At 41.8% G+C, this 19,946-nt stretch overlaps 1 protein-coding gene across 1 annotated transcript in view; it reads right to left on the bottom strand.

The window, feature by feature from the left end:
* The window catches only part of LOC124550928 (RAC serine/threonine-protein kinase), a 703,379-nt gene extending 691,369 nt beyond the window's left edge, over positions 1-12,010 (bottom strand). The window contains exon 1 of the mRNA XM_047125724.1: positions 11,781-12,010. The gene's annotated coding sequence lies outside the window, so the exon portion shown is untranslated. The remainder of the gene's footprint in view (positions 1-11,780) is intronic.
* Between the last annotated feature and the right edge of the window lie 7,936 nt (positions 12,011-19,946).

Raw genomic sequence — 19,946 nt, 5'->3', positions numbered from 1 at the left:
GGCCCACCCTTAGCCTTGATGAAGCTTCCGCTCTCGCAGGCATACGTTCAATCAGGTGCTCGAAGGTTTCTTGGGGAATGGCAGCCCATTCTTCACAGAGTGCTGCACTGACGAGAGGTATCACTGTCGGTCCGTGAAGCCTGGCACGGCGTTCCAAAACATCCTAAAGGTGTTCTGTAGGATTCAGGTCAGGTCTCTGTGCAGGCCAGTTCATTACAGGGATGTTATTGTCGTGTAACCACTCCGCCACAGGCCGTGCATTATGAACGGGTGCTCGTTCGCGTTGAAAGATGCAATCGCCATCCTCGAATAGTCTTCAACAGTGGGAAGCAGGAAGGTGCTTAAAACATCAATGTAGGCCTGTGCTGTAATAGCGCCACGCAAAACAACAAGGGGTGCAAGACCCCTCCATGAAAAACACGACCACACCATAGCACCACCGCCTCCGGATTTTACTGTAGGCACCGCACATGTTGGCATATGACGTTCACCGGGCATTCGCCATACCCACACCCTGCCATCGGATCGCCACATTGTGTACCGTGATTCAGCACTCCACACAACTTTTTACCTTTGTTCAATTGTCCAATGTTAACGCTCCTTACACCAAGCGAGGCGTCGTTTGGCATTTATCGGTGTGATGTGTGGCTTACGAGCAGCCGCTCGACCATGAAATCCAAGTTTTCTCATCTCCCGCCGAACTGTCATAGTACTTGTAGTGGATCCCGATGCAGTTTGGAATTCCTGTGTGATGGTCTGGATAGATATCTGCCTATTACACATTACGATCCTCTTCAACTGTCGGCGATCTCTGTCAGTCGACAGGCGAGGTCGGCCAGTACGCTTTTGTGCTGTACGTGTCCCTTCACGTTTCCACTTTACTACCACATCGGAAACAGTGGACCTAGGGACGTTTAGGAGTGTGGAAATCTCGCGTACAGACGTACGACACAAGTGACACCCAAGCAACGGACCACGTTCGAAGTCCGTGAGTTCCGCGGAGCGCCCAATCTGCTCTCTCACGATGTCTAATGACTACTGATATCGCTGACATGGAGTACCTAACAGTAGGTGGCAGCACAATGCGCCTAACATGAAAAACGTATGTTTTTGGGGGTGTCCGGATTCTTTTGATCACATAGTGTAGCTTGTGGTTAGTACTCTACGAACAATAATTACATCCATATAATCAACGAGTCCATGGACTGCTTATGACTGCATTGTGTCAGTGGTTGCCCAACAATGGATTGATCGACCGTATGTCCTCCAAATCGTGCTGTTTACTGACGAGTCCTCATTTGATCGTGATGGTATTTCAAACAGCAGGAATAGCCATGTGAGAGATGAGGAAAACCTTCACGCTGTAGTAAAGCCACACCATCAAGTACGATACCTACATCTACATCTCCACAAGCGCCCGTAAGGCTTCGGGTAGGGTACCCTATACCACTACTTGTCTTATCCCCTCCTGTTCCACTCGCAAACAGGGAAAAACGAATGCCTGTACGCCTCCGTACCAGCAGTAATTTCTCGTATGTTATCTTCGTGGTCCTTAGGCGCGATGTATGTTGGCGGGAGCAGAATTATTCGTAAGTCAGCTTCAAATGCCGCTTCTCTAAATTTTCTCAATAGTATTTCCCGAAAAGATCACCGCCCTTCAGGAAATCCCGTTTGAGTTCCAGAAGCACTAAAGTTTTATTTGAAGTTACCGGTAACAAATCTTGTGGCCTGCCTCTGTATTGCTTTGATGTCTTCCTTCAATCCGACCTGGTGCGTATCCCAAACACTCGAGCAGTATTCAAGAATAGGTCGCACCGGCGTCCTATATGCGGTCGGCTTTATAGGAATACCATTCTTTCCTAATAAACCGAAATCGACCATCTGCCTTCCCTACCACAGTTTTCTACATCTACGTGACTACTCTGCTATTCACAGTAAAGTGCCTGGCAGAGGGTTCAATGAATCACCTTCAAGCTGTCTCTCTACCGTTCCACTCTCAAACGGCACGCGGGAAAAACGAGCACTTAAATTTTTCTGTGCGAGCCCTGATTTCTCGTATTTTATCGTGATGATCATTTCTCTCTATGTAGGTGGGTGCCAACAGAATGTTTTTGCAATCGGAGAAGAAGACAGGTGATTGAAATTTCATGAGAAGATCCCGTCCCAACAAAAAAACCCTTTGTTTTAATGATTGCCACTCCAATTCACGTATCATGTCTGTGACACTATCTCCCCTATTTCGCGATAATACAAAACGAGCCGCCCTTCTTTGTACTTATTCGATGTCATCCGTCAGTCCCACCTGATACGTATCCCACACCGCATAGCAATACTCCAGAATAGGGCGGACAAGCGCGGTGTAAGCAGTCTCTTTAGTAGACCTGTTGCACCTTCTAAGTGTTCTGCCAATTAATCGCAGTCTTTGGCTTCCTCTACCCACAATAGTATCTATGTCATCGTTCCAACTTAGGTTGTTCGTAATTGTAATCCCTAAGTATTTAGTTGAATTTACAGCCTTCAGATTTGTGTGACTTATCGGGTTATCTAAATTTAGCTGATTTCTTTTAGTACTCATGTGAATAACTTCACACTTTTCTTTATTCACGGTCAATTTCCACTTTTAGCACCATACAGGTATCTTATCTAAATCATTTTGCAAGTCGTTTTGATCATCTGATGACTTTACAAGACGGTAAATGATAGCATCGTCTGCAAACAATCTAAGACGGCTACTCAGATTGTCTCCTATGTCGTTAATATAGATCAGGAACAATAGCGGTCCTATACACTTCCTTTGGGGCACTCCTCCTATGCATATCGGGGCCGGCATTGTAGGCGACAATCTCACTGGGCCATATCTTCTACCTGGCCGTCTGAAAGGCCACAAGTACGAGGGTGAGTCAATGAAAACCTTAAATTTTTAAAAAAATATTATTTATTGTGCAGAAGTAATACAAAGCTGTATCCCTTTTCAACATAATCTCCCCCACGCTCAATAAGTTCTCCAGCGCTTACAAAGCGCATAAATTCCTTTAGAAAAAATTTCTTTTGGTATTCCGCGCAACCACTCATGCACCGCGTGGCGTACCTCTTCATAAGAACGGAACTTCTTTCCTCCCATTGCGTCTCTGAGTGGTCCAAACATATGGAAATCACTTGAGGCAAGGTGTGGCGAGTATGGTGGATGAGGAAGTAACTCAAAATGCAGGTCTGTGATTGTTGCAACTGTTGTACGGGCAGTGTGGGGCCTTGGATTGTCATGTTGCAAAAGGACACCCGGTGACAGAAATACACGTAGATTAGATTTGATTTGATTGCAGGCCGCAGATGATTTTTAGGATATCTGTGTATGATGCACTGGTGGCAGTGGTCCCTCTAGGCATGTAATGCTCCAAAATGACGCATTTTTAGTCCCAAAAGAGAGTCAGCATAACCTTCCTTGCTGATGGTTCTGTTGGAAACTCCTTTGGTTTTGGTGATGAGGAATGGCGCCATTCCTTGCTCGCTCTCTTCATTTCCGGTTGGTGGAAGTGAACCCAGGTTTCGTCCCCAGTAACGATTCTTGCAAGGAAGCCATCACCTTCTCGTTCAAAGCGCCGAAGTAGTTCTTCACAAGCATCAACACGTCGTTCTCTCATTTCAGGAGTCAGCTGCCGTGGCACCCATCTTGCAGACACTTTGTGAAACTGGAGCACATCATGCACAGTGTGGTGTGCTGACCCATGACTAATCTGTAAACACGCTGCAATGTCATTCAGTGCCACTCCGCGGTGTCCTACTCCATTCGTAGTCTTGCTGCTTGGACAAACATGCATCACCGTACTGAACCTTCATTCGTCGATGAATTTCAATAGGTTTCACACCTTCACTACGCAAAAACCGAACAACAGAACGTTGTTCTTCCCTGGTGCAAGTAGAAAGTGGGGTGGCCATCTTTATACTGATACTGCGACGGTATGTGTGCATCTGCACTATGCTGCCACCTACAGGCCATTCTGCACGCTGTTTGTAGCACGCTTACCAACTTACAGGATAACGGCGCGAAATTTCGATTTGTTGTAACAAATTTAAGGTTTTCATTTGACTCACCCTCGTACTTGAAGTTCGTGCATAGAGTTCTACCTGAGTTGTGGGAGAACGTAGCCTTGGCTAGTCGTGATAGGATGTGGAAACAACTCGACGGTGCACCGCATCCGCAACCGCCTCAGTGCTGTATTTCCAGGTCGCTGGATTGGAAGTGGAGGTCCTATTCCATGGCCTGCGAGGTAACTTGACCTGAATCCTCTGGATTATTTTCTATGGGGACATCTAAAGTCACTTGTGTACGAGACCCCAATGGCTACAGAGATGGAATTAGTTGCGTGAATTATAGCTGCCAGTGATGTGGTTTGAAACACAGCAGGGGTATTTGTCAGGGTGTGTCAAAATCTTGTTCGCTGATGTCACGCTTGCATCGAGGTTGATGGCCATCTGTTCCAGCACATTTTGTAAGATACAGTACAAATTGTACGCTCATTCTGTTAAGGATTGCATCTGCAGCTAACTGTAACTAACGTAAACAGAAAAGTACACAGTAATGTGATTTTATTCCTATTATCACTTTAGGCTGGCTTTTCCGACCCCACGATCCCTACCTCAAATTGTTCAGTGGAGCACCCTCTAAGTCTGGCTAAATTTTTGCACGCTCTTACGGAAACTCCTGTATATAGTGCGGACTTTCATGTTAGCTGGCCGCTCCCTAGGTATAAATCGGCAGAGGTCGGTAAAAGTCGGGCGGCTTCCGCCGGTAACCATTTTGTTTTCGCTGCGGCCAACATCAGTACTGTGTGAGGTAGCCATTTACGTCTGCTCTGCGACTTCTTGTACTTATGTACAAGGATGGTTCGGTAAGTCTGGTAAAAAAATGTAAGAAAAAATATTTATTTCGTAACCAACTAACCTTACTAACTGACATAAGTCTCCTTTAAGAAATATACTCTTGGTCCAGCCATCTTCCAGCTTTTTCATCTCGTTGGAAAAATAGGTTATGTCAAACTCTGCAAAACACTCGTTGACTGCAACTATCACTTTGTCATTTGATGAAAATTTCTTCCCACCAAGCCAAACTTTGAAGTTAGGGAACAGCCTGGGGCTGAGTCTGGTGAACAGGGTGGATCACAAACCAATTCTAAGTCCAATTTACGCAGTTTCTCCTTTGTTGTCGCCCATGTGTGTGATGGTGCATTATCCTGGTGAAAGAGCACTTCTTTGCCTGGTATGCAAATGTGCCGGATGCACTTCTGGTCGTCTGTGAGCAATCGCGACGCCCACAGCTGTCTCATAACCAGTTGTGTGTGCAAGATATTGAGCACTCGCTCAGTTGAGATGCCTGCAGTCTGAGTAATCTCACGAATTTTTATTCGGCAGTCTTGCATTAGCATATGATGGACTTTGTTAATGGTTTCCCAGCGGTGACCTCAATTGGACGGCTGGGCAGCACTTCGACTTTGGTGCTTGTCCGAACACGTTTAAAATCATTAATGCAAAAGTAAATGGTCTTCAGTGATGGTGCACAGTAAATTGATCAGATGATCAAAACGACTTGCAAAATGATTTAGATAAGACATCTGCATGGTGCGGAAACTGGCAGTTGACCATGAATAAGAAAAAGTGCGAAGTTATTCACATGAGTACTAAGAGAAATTAGTTAAATTTCGATTACGCGATAAGTCACACAAATCTTAGGGCTGTAAATTCAACTAAATACTTATGGATTACAATTACAAATAACCTGAATTGGAACGATCACATAGATAGTATTGTGGGTAGAGCAAACCAAAGGCTGTGATTCATTGGCAGAACACTTAGAAGGTGCAACAGGTCTACCAAAGAGACTGCTTACACTACGCTTGTCCGCCCTATTCTGGAATACTGCTGTGCGGTGTGGGACTGACGGATGACATCCAAAAATTACAAAGAAGGGCAGCTTGTTTTTTATTACCGCGAAATAGGGGAAATAGTGTCACAGACATGATACGTGAATTGGAGTGGCAATCATTAAACAAAGGCGTTTTTCGTTGCGACGGGATCTTCTCATGAAATTTCAATCACCAGTTTTCTCCTCCGATGGCGAAAACATTCTGTTGGCACCCACCTACGTAGGGAGAAATGATCATCACGGAAAAATAACAGAAATCAGGGCTCGCACGGAAAAATTTAAGTGCTCGTTTTTCACGCGTGCCGGCGAGAGTGGAACGGTAGAGAGACAGCATGAAGATGGTTCATTGAACCCTCTGCTAGGCACTTTATTGTGAATAGCAGAGTAATCACGTAGATGTAGACTCCTGCAATGTTGGGACGTGCGGACACTGTAATAGAGGGGATCGACGGATCACAATCGAACACCGCACTGCACAGCTGATCATCTCTGTTGATGGTGCTGACACACTCGTCCACTCAAAGTTGTATGCTCCGTGGATTCCTCGGCGCTTAACAGAAGACCAGAAAGAGCAACGAAGGGCCACCTGTGCGAAATTGCTTGCGCGTTACGAGGCTGACTGTGACTATTTTTTGTGGAAAATCGTCACGGGGGATGAACCATGGGTTCACCACATCGGTCCGGAAACAAAACAGCAATCCACTGAGTGAAGTCACACCACCTCATCTCTGAACAAGAAGTTCAAAGCCGCACCCTCAACCGTTAAGGTCGGGGCGAAAATCTTCTTGGACAGTGACGACTTTATTCTATTTGATAGCTTCTCTCGTGCTCGAACGATCACCTCTGCTACGTATTGTGCTACCCTCACGAAACTGATGAAACCGACTTCAGGGTGTTCGTCGCCACAATAATGTCCAGGTGCAAAGCAAAGCCTCACACAGGTGTGCGCATTCGAGAGGAGTTCACAAAACTTCATTGGGCTGTTCTTCCTCAGCTACCCTACAGCCCAAACCTCGCACTTTCCGACTTCCAGCTATTGACCCAATGAATAATGCACTCCGCGGGAAGCAGTACGTGGATGACTGGGAGGTTACTGACATAGCAAGACGTTGTTGGCTCCTACGTCGACCAGTAGAGCGGTACCATGTGGGCATAAGAGGTCCCCCCAGTAAGGTGGCGTAAGGACGTCGCGCTGAACGGAGATTATGTTGAAAAACAGGGTTCTGTAGCCAAAAGAGTGGGGTATTGTATGGTGTATTGTACTGGATTCCTGAATAAAACCAACCTGCTTGCGAGGAAATACTTATTGCAATACTTATTGGACGCCTGTAGTATCTGTACAGTACCAGAACCATGCACAGCGTTGTCCGGAAGCATTCTCACGACACTGAGTTTATCAATGCGGTGGGGCCTACCTGGCGGCCACTACATGCACCTATACAGGGTGGTCCATTGATAGTGACCGGGCCAAATATCTCACAAAGTAAGCATCAAATGAAAAAACTACAAAGAACGAAACTAGCTTGAAGGGGGAAATCGGATGGCGCTATGTTTGGCCCGCTAGATGGCGCTGCCACAGGTCAAACGGATATCAACTGCATTTTTTTAAAAATAGGAACCCCCATTTTTATTACATATTCTTGTAGTACGTAAAGAAATATTAATGTTTTAGTTGGAGCACTTTTTTCGCTTTGTGATAGATGCCGCTGTAATAGTCACAAACATGTAAGTACGTGGTATCACGCAACATTCCGCCAGTGCGGACGGCATTTGCTTCGTGATACATTACCCGTCTTAAAACGGACCGTTTACCAATTGCGAAAAAGGTCGATATCGTGTTGATGTATGGCTACTGTGATCAAAATGCCGAACGGGCGTGTGTTATGTATGCTGCTCGGTATCCTGGACGACATCATCCAAGTTTCTGGACCGTTCGCCGGATAGTTACGTTATTTAAGGAAACAGGAAGTGTTCAGCCACATGTGAAACCACGACGTGCAACAAATGCGGATGCCCAAGTAGGTGTTTTAACTGCTGCCGCGGCTAATCCGCACATCAGTAGCAGACAAACTGCACGAGAATCGGGAATCTCAAAAACGTTGGTGTTGAGAATGCTACATCAACGTCGATTGCACCGTACCATATTTCTATGCACCAGGAAATGCATGGCGACGACTTTGAACTTCGTGTACAGTTCTGCCAATGGGCACTAGAGAAATTACGGAACGATGACAGATTTTTTGCACGCGTTCTATTTAGCGACGAAGCATCAATCTCCAACAGCGGTAACGTAAACCGCCATAATATGCACTATTGGGCAACGGAAAATCCATGATGGCTGCGACAAGTGGAACATCAGCGACCTTGGCGGGTTAATGTATGGTGCGGCATTATGGGAGGAAGGATAATTGGCCCCATTTTATCGATGGCAATCTAAATGGTGCAATGTATGCTGATTTCCTACGTAATGTTCTACCGATGTTGCTACAAAATGTTTCACTGCATGACAGAATGGCGATGTACTTCCAACATGATGGATGTCCGGCACATAGTTCGCGTGCGGTTGAAGCGGTATTGAATAGCATATTTCATGACAGGTGGATTGGTCGTCGAAGCAACATACCGTGGGCCGCACGTTCACAGGATCTGACGTCCCCTGATTTCTTTCTGTGGGGAAAGTTGAAGGATATTTGCTATCGTGATCCACCTACAACGCCTGAAAACATGCGTCAGCATATTGTCAATGCATGTGCGAACATTACGGAAGGCGAACTACTCGCTGTTGAGAGGAATGTCGTTACACGTATTGCCAAATGGATTGAGGTTGACGGACATCATTTTGAGCATTTATTGCATTAATGTGGTATTTACAGGTAATCACGCTGTAACAGCATGCGTTCTCAGAAATGATAAGTTCATAAAGGTACATGTATCACATTTGAACAACCGAAATGAAGTGTTCAAACGTACCTACGTTCCGAATTTTAATTTAAATAAACCTACTTGTTACCAACTGTTCGTCTAAAATTGTGAGCCATATGTTTGTGACTATTACAGCGCCATTTATCACAAAGCGAAGAAAGTGCTCGAACTAAAACATTCATATTTCTTTACGTACTACACGAATATGTAATAAAAATGGGTGCTCCTATTAAAAAAAATAGAAAAAAACCGCAGTTGATATCCGTTTGACCTATGGCAGCGCCATCTAGCGGGCCAACCATAGCGCCATCTGGTTTCCCCCTTCAAGCTAGACAAGTTTCGTTCTTTGTAGTTTTTCGTTTGACGCTTATTTCGTGAGATATTTGGTCCGGTCACGATCAATGGACCACCCTGTATATGCCATATATGTAATTCTCTAGAATATATGGTAAACCCATTTGGTTCATCTGTGAATCGACCGTTGCAACTTGCGCCAGTTTTTCGACTGACAGTTTCTCGTCGTTCACATGTTTTCATCTTGTTACAGCTGGAAATCGTTTACTACAAACGAAAAACATATATTCGAAGGAAAGAACTTCAATACAAAACAAGATGATGCAATTATTACTAGCAGACAACTGGCTTAATGAGTCTTACGAAAGGCGCATGTCTTACGAAACAGAATGAGCGTTAATGATATGTATTTTTTTCTCACTGGCAAAAACCCGCCGTATTCCGACGCGCAACCGGCTTCAGTTCCCGTTACCTCTGCATACATTTTTATTGGAGCAAGGACGTCTGGCATGGGTTCCTCTCAACCTCGCAGAGCCAAGGGGGACTCTGTTGCAACTAAGCAGAACGGCGTCGAATTAATGCAGAACGTCGAATATGACGTGCCGTGGATTGATCTTTAAGAAATATTCTATTTTGTAGAACATTACCTATGGGGCCAATCTGTTACCACGAGTATACTCTTTGAACTTATAGAAACGTTAAGTTTCCAGAATCTGTCTTCGCGATGCGTCTTACTGACGGGAATTACCTAAAAACTGAAACGGATAATCCACGGTCATCACTTGCCTATTCAGCCGGCGAATAACTGCCTCCCCAGACAACTTGGCTCAGGCACATTTCGTATGAGAAATGAAAATGTTTGCGGAAGATGGCTTTTAAAAATATACAGGTAACCACTGCAAAAGAACTAGGATATGCGCCCACGACGCCCTTAAAATCAATTCCAGAACTGCACAACATCACGGCTAACTTTCTTTGCCCTGGGTAAATGTGATCTCACAAGCTTTAACACGAGGCCCACTGCATTCCTGGACAGCTGTCAGACTATTCTCAGTGACGTGTCCGTGGCATCTGGAAAACACACAGGATTAAGAAACAGCGTCAGACAGGAACGACGCAGCTAACTCTATGGATTCCTCTTAAATTCTGTGGAAAACGTGACAGACACAATTAACAGTGTTTATCATCCTCTTAGTGTGGCATATAGTGACCAAGTAAGGGACACGAACACATCCGTAACTGGCGGAGCGCACTTCACTGGCGAGACTTTGGAGATGTAATGACTTATAGTACAGGTACATCAGAAGCTATAAAGCATGTCATGAGTATAATTTGTACATCACGGTGTTATAAAAAGCATGGAAAAATGTGCTTGAAAGGAGGCTAGTGTCTGCAGATCCCATTACATTCGCTGGCTTACCGTATATATTTTGAGTATAGTGCCATAAACATAAACGTCGGACGGAGAATAATGTTTACAAAATCATAGCTTTAGAATATTATTATTTATTTTTGTCTCTGGTCAACGCACTCAGTCCTAGATAGCTGGGAATCCTGAGCGTCTTTATAAGTCCCATTGGAAAAGGGAGTCGTCCAGAAACGCACAACTTTCCTTTGGCTTCGATTTCTTCACCAACTAGCAGTTATTAAATACAGCGTATTTGTATCTCTGACACGAACACGTCTAACTTCCAAGTAAAGCGATGAAGCGACTGGAAATAAAACTTCGGATAATCAATCTGAAAATTACTTGAATTGCACAGCCATCTGACAGTATTACTTTAAAATTTGAGGAAACCACACAAAAAGATGAGAAAAACCAGTGCCAAGAGCAACATATTTCCCCTGTAAAACATACAATACTATATACTCCCGTAGTAGTAGTATCATGTCTAATACTGTGGCATATTCTTCTAAAGACATACAAGCAAAAAATAAAAACGATGTAGGTCTACGGTCAGGAGCTACTTTTCGGAGCTACTTTTCCAAGACGCCACACACAGCAGCCCCACAGTCATTTATAAAACTTTGTACCATACAAAAAGAAATCTACACAGTTCTCAACAAACAACTTATCGACAGACGACGAGGCTGCGCTAAAAATTTATTTCAGGCTACATGATAGTGCGCCTACAAAATAATCGTAAGAGATAACTCAGCACCACGATAAGCCTCGCACAACTAAATAAACAACCCAATTATCTCTTCATTACGTGCCGCTGCGCCGAGGAAGTGTGCGCTAATTGCCCTTTAAAAATAGCTACTCGTCGGCAAGAGGCTACTTCGAGACACGATACCAAAAATCACTCATAAAAAGCTTTAGTATTCGATGTCAAACTCCGATTCGTCAAGCACTACACGACGGAATAGTGTCAGGTTCGATTAAAGCAGAAATAAGCCATTCACAAAATTCGGCAGGCATAAAAAAAGCATGCAAAGTCGAGAATGGACTATAAAACACTATTTTGAATGTATTGCTTACGTTGCAAAACAGATATAATGCACAAATCAAGAAACTGGCGGCCAATTTTGACGATGAGAACTAAAATTTCGTGAGAGGATTGGTCACTATTACAGAATAGATAGTGTGAAGCTACCCTCCGTCCACTGCAAATGATAATAAACACTCATGGCATTCATTACTTACTTTAAAAGGCGTGGATCCGAAGGACGATGAACTGTTAACCCTCCAAAACACAGGAAAGCATGTTCCAAAACACTGCAGGCATTACGAGAAATCACACTCCTCCGTAGGCGATGAGGGGAAAACAAAAATTACGTAAACAAAAACACTGAGAACCAAAGTTGCTACAACTCACTGCTCACTCTTACTTTGTCACACAACTCGCGTAATACTCACTAACAACACTAATGCGCAAAGATTGTAAACTACTACGATGAAATTCACCGTCAAAGATATTTCACTTCGCAAGCCTATAACAACTGACAAGCGTGAGGAGCTACCAACGCTGGAAGCTTTTCGCGCAAGCATTGCTGTATCGTATAAGCAAAGAAATGAGCAATTTAACTTGAAAATAACTGTCAACATATATACTAAATCACTTGGAATGTCTTACAGTAAGCAGGAACTTACCTTTTACTGTATACTACTTTACCATAAAAAATACACTATTCGATGAGTTGGCTACCGTCCTGAAACCTAATGTCTCTGTAAAGACTACCGCAACCTCAGTTGCATTGCGAATTTAGAAGTTTGTGAAGCCTGGAGCGTCGAAGTGATTTAGGTTAGGTAGATGGCGCTGCTATATATAAGGCTGAGGTGGGAATTAAGAACTGTTAAAAAGTATTCAGCATTTGTAGCAAAGACAAATTGTATATCATACGGCAGTAGCTGGCTGATTCAAATGCACTCAAAGAATTGTTGAACAGTTGTATCTGGCGATTCATTGTACGACGAGTATTATTGTTCGTTTGCCCTTATTTGAAAGAAATGCCAGGTTTTCAGTTAAGTGTTATATTAATTGGTAACTAGTAAACAAATATATAGACGTGATTGTATTCCTCGACTTAACAGTTGTGGCTGCCAGTAATTGCGCAAACGGATGATGAATTTACCTTTCGTAATGACATAATGCGAAATTTATGTAATATAAACCGCACCATAAATTTCCAATTAAAAGTGGTGGTTGCGACTGTGTTCTAATACTGTAAGTGAACTGGATAGGACATACGCCCAAGAATATCTGTAAATTACTAAAAAGAGAGCTAGATCTGTTTATTGGTAGACCTACATGTGGCGCAATAACTGAAACTAACGAGTGTAAGGCACTATAATTTTTAGCGATTTCAGTCTCTTCGAATGCCGTGTGTGTGTGTGTGTGTGTGTGAGGGGGAAGAGAGGGCAACTTTACACATTTAGCGTAATAAGGGCGAAGCCATACTGCATAAAGCTATTGATGTCAGCCTTGCTTGCAGTTAGTTGATCTTTCTTTTTTATAGCACATCTTTCAATTTCGAGAAAGAAGGAAGCGTAGTGGTGTCATGCCAATCACCATTAACGTGCAAGAGACACGACATAATCTTGGCTTGTGTATGGGTATAGAAATCAGCCATGGCGTATTCAGAACAACAGTCTCAACTTTTAGATCAAGAAATTTGTGGACACGAAAAACTCAGGATGGTGAGACGTCGATTTGTATAAAATCTTTGTTCATTAACCAGTGTGCCACCTGGATTGGTATACATTCAGTGCCATAATTAGTACAATGAAAGTTTATTGTCTTAAGAGGCAAAGAACAAACATAGAAATAACAAAAACCATGACATAATTGAAAAAATGCCATTTTTTAATTGTATTGAGAGGTACTGACTATTGAAGTTTCATCACCATATGCTAGGAGAATGATTCTTGAAAGACTAAAACATGCTGTGGTGGTGTTTATTTATAGAATTGGATATTTGGAAGCAAACTCATCATGAAGACCCATATCACTGGCAGTTTTTCAAACTTCTTTCAGAAAATAACGGTGATAGGCTTTAAGACTTCCAATTATGACAACAACTTTTTAACAATCTCTGTTTGATTTCATGTAAGGCTTTGCTAAAACGCCATTTTTTAATTTTATCTCACAAATTAATTTTGGTGAGAGTTATGTAAACAGGAAACAATAGGCCTACCTATTGTCTGTTACTTCATTGAAGAGTTTGAATGTTGTTGATACATATACTTACTTGAGGAGAAACCAAATAAATAGTATCAGTAGTACACTGCCACATTCCAGAAGTGTTTTCTCACTAACAGGAATCACCGTGTCACATTAAAGGATGTTACTACAGGAGTAAAATCTAAACTCACTGTGGGGTAAAATGAAATATGGTATCCCACAAGGTTCAGTCATTCCTGTTTAAGACTCAAGGTTCCTAAATGATCTGTCAAGGAACTATTTGAATTTTTTCAGAAACATTCACTGATAACAAAAACATAAGCACCTGACAAACCCAAGACAGCAGCTAATCAGATTCAATCTTAATCTTACAAAAACACATTTTTGAAGTGAAACTATTGAAAACAACTTGTGTGTCACCCAGGTAAGTATCATTCATCAGTTACTTGATGCAACATCAGAGAACAAAAAAATTTATGTACAGATAGACATAAAATATAAATGGGCTCACATGTTCTTTCAAACAAATTAAAAAAAAAGTGGTTCAGCCTATAACAAATGGCACATTGTTTCCATTAGTCCACTTTGATTATGTTTCTAAGTTTTGTAAATGAGAATTTATCTCACTTTGTAACAACTGGCAACATTTCGTTCTGTTTGACCTTTTCACTTTGTACTCCAAACTCTTGCAGGTTCATCTTCAGGCATATCATAAAACTAATTTCATCACATGTGCAGAAGTATTAATAATAAACTAATGCTCAACCCACTTCCCCATGGGAGTTCTACATGACAGATACTCAGTTATGCCTTTCCTAAGGTCCAGAGGTCATTCAATACTTATTTCTTAATATTTACGAATGTCTTCCTGGGTGACAGCTCATAGCACAAACTATGTCAGTATTTTGGTTGATAGTCTATTGATATACATTGTCTGACAAACGTCTGGAAATTTGGGTGTTAGTAGCAGAAAATGTTGATTAACAGTTATTGTTGCGATAATGATTGTCAGGGAATTTGGTGTACAATGTTAGATTTAATTATCATTGTCTTGGTTCATTATATATTAAATGCAGTGTCATAATTTATGAAAAAGTGTTTCGGATGAAATCTGCATCCCACTGCAGGGTAAAGCCTTTATTCTGGAACAGTTTCGAGGAAGTAAATTGTGTACCCTCAAAAATACGAAACTAAATTTAAGGTGTGTGTTGTTACCAGTTCCTTCTGTAATCTTATTATTGGGTTTCTAGAATTGCAGTACATTCTATAACTGTAGAACATAGTTTGTTGTATATAAATTACCACCATATAATGAGAGTTGTTCTACCACAGTAAAACTTGTATTATGTAGTTGCAAACAGTGAACTGAGATGATGCCAGCACATTCCATAAGTTAAGCAGAAACCTCATTTCTGCCCACTTTTGACACACAAATCACTGCATTGAGCTAAGGATGGGATTGCTAGGGTACAATTACCTGGTACTGCCCTATGGCTTTGTCTTCTGGGGCAGTTAAGCCAAGGCCAAAAACTTATTTATTCTACGGATACTGGTAGTAAGAATATTATGTAAATTTGATTTTTTCAAAATTAATGTGTGCGTATTTCATGGTCCATGATAAGCTCATCTTAGTTGTGGAACATGTCTAGACTATGATCATGTACACTCTGTGATCAAAAGTATCTGGATGCCTGGCTGAAAATGACTCCATTAGTAATTCTGGAATTCAATATGGTGTTGGTCAACCCTTAGCCTTGATGGCAGCTTCCACTCCGCAGGCATATGTTCAATCAGGTGCTGGAAGGTTTCTTCGGGAATGGCAGCCCATTCATCACGGAGTGCTGCACTGACGAGAGGTATCGATGTTGGTCGGTCAGGCCTGTTACGAAGTTGGTGTTCCAAAACATCCCAAAGGTGTTCTGTAGGATTCAAGTCAGGACTCTGTGCAGACCAGTCCATTACAGGGATGTTATTGTCTTGTAACCACTCCATTACAGGCCGTGCATTATGAACAGGTGCTCAATCGTGTTGAAAGATGCAGTCGTCATCCCTGAATTGCTCTTCAACAGTGGGAAGGAAGAAGGTGCTTAAAACATCAGTGTAGGCCTGTTCTGTGGTAGTGCCACACAAAACAACAAGGGGTGTAAGTCCCCTCCATGAAAAACATGACCACACCATAACGCCACTGCCTCCGAATTTTACTGTTGGCACTACACACACTGGCAGATGATATTCACCGGACATTCGCCATGCCCACACACTGCCGTTCTATCACCACACTGTGTACCGTGACTCATCACTCCACACAACCTTTTACCACTGTTCAATTGTCCAATGTTTATACTTCTTACACCAACTGAGGCGTTGTTTGGCATTTACTGGTGTGATGTGTGGCTTATGAGCAGCTGCTCGACCATGAAATGCAAGTTTTCTCACCTCCTGCCTAACTGTGATAGTACTTGCAGTGGATCCTGATGCAGTTTGCAATTCCTGTGTGATGGTCTGGATATATGTCTGCATATTACACATTATGACACTCTTCAACTGTCGGCAGTCTCCGTCAGTCAACAGACGAGGTTGGCCTGTACGCTTTTGTGCTGTACGTGTCCCTTCACGTTTACACTTCACTATCACATCAGAAACAGTGGACCTATGGATGTTTAGGAGTCTGAAAATCTCACGTACAAGCGTATGACACAAGTGACACCCAATCACCTGTCCACGTTTGAAGTCCGTGAGTTCTGTGGAGTGCCCCGTTCTGCTCTCTCAAGATGTCTAATGACTACTGGGGTTGCTGATATGGAGTACCTGGCAGTAGGTAGCAGCACAATGCACCTAATATGAAAAACGTATGTTTTTGAGGGTGCCCAGATACTTTTGATGACATAGTGTACATTTACATGAATATTCATTTTCAAGTTTCCGCTCAACAGAAACCTGTACAGCAACCAAACAGGTCAACAAGAAACTGCAAATTCTGGGAGCATGTAGGCACCTTATACTCTTTAGAAACACCTTAGCTGCAAAAGAAATTTCCGGAGAGTACTTGATACTCCTCATATGAACAAAATATTCCTTATATTACCATGATGCAAAAATACTGCATGGCTTCAAACGTGTATTCAACATATCATGATCGCAAAATGAACATCAGTGCATATAGTGTGTCATTCGTCTCAATCACAAATGTAATTGGCTTGGATAACCCTAATAACCACACCCACTCTTCTACAGACAGAAAAGAAAGGCAGTTGTTTGAGAGTTCCCTTCTCTCTTTCTCCTCTCTTGTGAAGTTCTGAAAAGTTGTTAGCAGTATTGTTCCCAGATTGATGATAATTACCCAGAATTCTGTTATTTTGAGGGATTAGAGGCTTTACATGAGTTACATATTACATCACTAGATGGCGCTACATAATTTTAAACTTGTGGGTATTTCAAGGGCAGTTTTGTTGGAGCTGGAAGGTAAAACAGAAGTTATACATTGGTAACTAGTTGGGAGTGTTACGTTATTTCCCCCGTCATCTTTCTCCTGATACTGTTACTCTCTTCATGTGTTTTTCTGGTAGAGAAAAACATCGGTTCTTAATTTTTTTCCCGCCAGTAAGTACATTTTCTCTATTATATTTTTAATAAATCTTATTTATTTTATTTTACTTTTTCAATGTAATATTACTATTTCAATGTAAATAAATTGTAAATCCATATTTATCTGATAATGACCTGTGAAAGAGTGGGGTACAAAATGTTACAGATATGGTGTATCAGCCAACCCTTCCAGCTAACACTAAGGAACTAAAAGAATGAATTACTACAGCTATCCAACCGTTACGCCAGAGATGGTTGATGTCGCTTCAGTGTCTAGAAGGGGTCTCATTGAACATTTATGAACTCATTTCTACAGAAAATACTTTGTTAAGTACTCTTCACATTGATTAATTACATAATGAACTTTAAAAGCAATGTTGTCTGCAAGAAAAAATGCATTTAAATATCGCTGAAGCCAAGAACCTCTTCCCAGCAGGTGGATGCAACAGAGAATAATGTTCCATCTGAAAAAGAAGTGGAAAAGAAAATGCTTAATTATCTGGAGACCATCGGTCATTGATTAAAAGAACTTGGTTGGCTATTTTGTATTTAAACTTATGAAAGCAATATTGTGAATTCTGTGCAATTTTAGCACTAACTATTCAAATCTAACAGAATAAAATTTGTTTGAAATCTTTTTCTCCCACTGGGACACTAAAAATTACTGTGTGAAGTAATACGGGCTGGAGACTAATTAGATACTCCTTGGATTTTTTCCTTGCCAACTCTGTAAATACCCTGTGACAGCTGCAGAAATGAAGTTCTTATTAACTATGAGCCAAAAAACTAGGAAGGATGGGTAGTTATATATATGGGAGTGAAGTGGGGGGCTGAGTCTAATAAGTGCAGAGAGGTCTTTTAAAACATTTATTGATTATCCGAGCAATTAAATAAAAATTTGAAACCATGAAATTTAAGCATTCTTCGCTAAACAATTAATCTTTATGTATGCAATACGTACTTGAATTAGTCTTGCGATCATCTCGAGTCAACTGGTCCACTGCCACAGTACAACAGTTGTATGCAATGTAAGAATCCACGGACACTGCCAGAAACAGGCCAACACCAGTAACACAAATATCACAACAGGGTCCTCTACATATAGACTACATATATTAAAATCTGACGAGAGAAACATTCAATAAAGACTCCCTTTCCTCATAGTGCCGGCACTTTCCACTTTAACACCCATATTGTATAAACCATGAACTTATTGTATAGTAGTGTGAACTTAAATTCCAGCTACTAAGCCAGATTCCAAAAAATTAACCAATAATCTAAAACCTAAGGTATCCTAACAATTAAAGCATTCATAAAGTAACACAGTCTTAGGGAGAAGCGGTGGTGGTGGTTGTTGTGATTGGATTTCAGCTTCTAGGCACAGTTCTTAACAGCATCTCACAGTACAGTTTGACTAAATAACCATTGAAAGATTAGGTTAAATCACTCAGCTTTATTACTGATAATGATACAGGCTTAGTCTGAGCTTACATAGCCCAAGTGCTTGCGAGCACGCAGGTAGCAAGCTGGCAACGCGACCCCAAATGCCACAACAGTAGCATGTGGTAGCACCAACAGACCTAGTCTAGCAGAAGAAAGTACTTACAACAAACACTGATGTACATGATTAATAACACCGTGGCACTCAACGCAAATCACTTGTGGTGGCTCCACATCAGTTAGAATACATAGTTCGTCTAACAAGGCCAGGCAAGGTGCGATAAAAAGCAACCACCTCATACATACTATTTCCAGTATGGGCAGTTGCAAACTCTAGTTGTACAGTATCGAACCTTTAAACAATCAGCATCACTCTACTCATTGGTCAAACCTTCATTGGATTTCAACTATATAAAATGCTTCCAACACACAGGGTTTATTGTCCGTCAGCTTAAAGAAAAAGTGACAAGGGCCTGTTTCAGATGGTTTGGACATTTCAAACAGCTGAGGGAAGGATAGTAGAACAATGACTGTGCAGAGATGTGACTGGTGGAATGACTAAGGAAGAGACTGGTGGACCAAGTGAATGAGGATTCAGGAACAATAGGAGACAATTGGGAAACAGTCCTGAAGGAGTGGTGCATGGCCAGACTAAAGTGGAAAGCACTCGTAAACCACACCTGGTAACTTGAGTGGAAAACTGATGATGGTGACTCAACAGATTTAAAAACGGATACCGTGATATTACAAATAAAATAAAAGAATTATTACACTAGTCTGCATAACTTCATACAGTTGAAAATAAACATGAGTTCTTAATTAACTTTTTTATGCTAGTTTCAAAACTGGTCTTAATTTTTTTTATCACATGCAGTTCTTTCTTTCTTTTTTTTATAATAGAGAAACCCAATATGACCTATGTGCACAGAATATAGGGTTAGAGCTTAACAGATCCAAAACCAAAGTGGTACAGGTTGCTCATTATAGACTGATTAGCCAGAAATAATGGGACAAATTTCAACTTCTTGCCTCAGCAAAGAGTCTAGGAGCAATAATCTAAATTGGACTTAGATCATAACTGCAATGTGTGAGAAGGCACCAGCATCTCTCCATGCCCTACAAAAATATAAAGAACTCTTCCCTCTTGGCGTGAAAAAGAAACT

Source organism: Schistocerca americana, chromosome 9 (genome assembly GCF_021461395.2).
Source record: "Schistocerca americana isolate TAMUIC-IGC-003095 chromosome 9, iqSchAmer2.1, whole genome shotgun sequence".
NCBI lineage: Eukaryota > Metazoa > Arthropoda > Insecta > Orthoptera > Acrididae > Schistocerca > Schistocerca americana.
Note: the sequence above shows the minus strand (reverse complement) of the source record. Positions and strands in the feature narration are given on the sequence as shown.